Raw genomic sequence first — 510 nt, 5'->3', positions numbered from 1 at the left:
TAGCTGTGAAAAGAAGAAAAGCGAAAAGCAAAGGAGAAAAGGAAAGATATAAATATCTGAATGCAGAGTTCCAAAGAATAGCAAGAAGAGATAAGAAAGCCTTCTTCAGTGACCAATGCAAAGAAATAGAGGAAAACAACAGAATGGGAAAGACTAGAGATTTCTTCAAGAAAATCAGAGATATCAAAGGAACATTTCATGCAAAGATGGGCTTGATAAAGGACAGAAATGGTATGGACCTAACAAATGCAGAAGCTATTAAGAAGAGATGGCAAGAATACACAGAAGAACTGTACAAAAAAGATCTTCACGACCCAGATAATCACGATGGTGTGATCACTGACCTAGAACCAGACATCCTGCAATGTGAAGTCAAGTGGGCCTTAGAAAGCATCACTACGAACAAAACTAGTGGAGGTGATAGAATTCCAGTTGAGCTATTTCAAATTGTAAAAGATGATGCTGTGAAAGTGCTGAACTCAATATGCCAGCAAATTTGGAAAACTCAGC

The sequence above is a fragment of the Bison bison genome, unplaced genomic scaffold (assembly GCF_000754665.1).
Source record: "Bison bison bison isolate TAMUID 2011002044 unplaced genomic scaffold, Bison_UMD1.0 scf7180017864451, whole genome shotgun sequence".
NCBI lineage: Eukaryota > Metazoa > Chordata > Mammalia > Artiodactyla > Bovidae > Bison > Bison bison.
Note: the sequence above shows the minus strand (reverse complement) of the source record.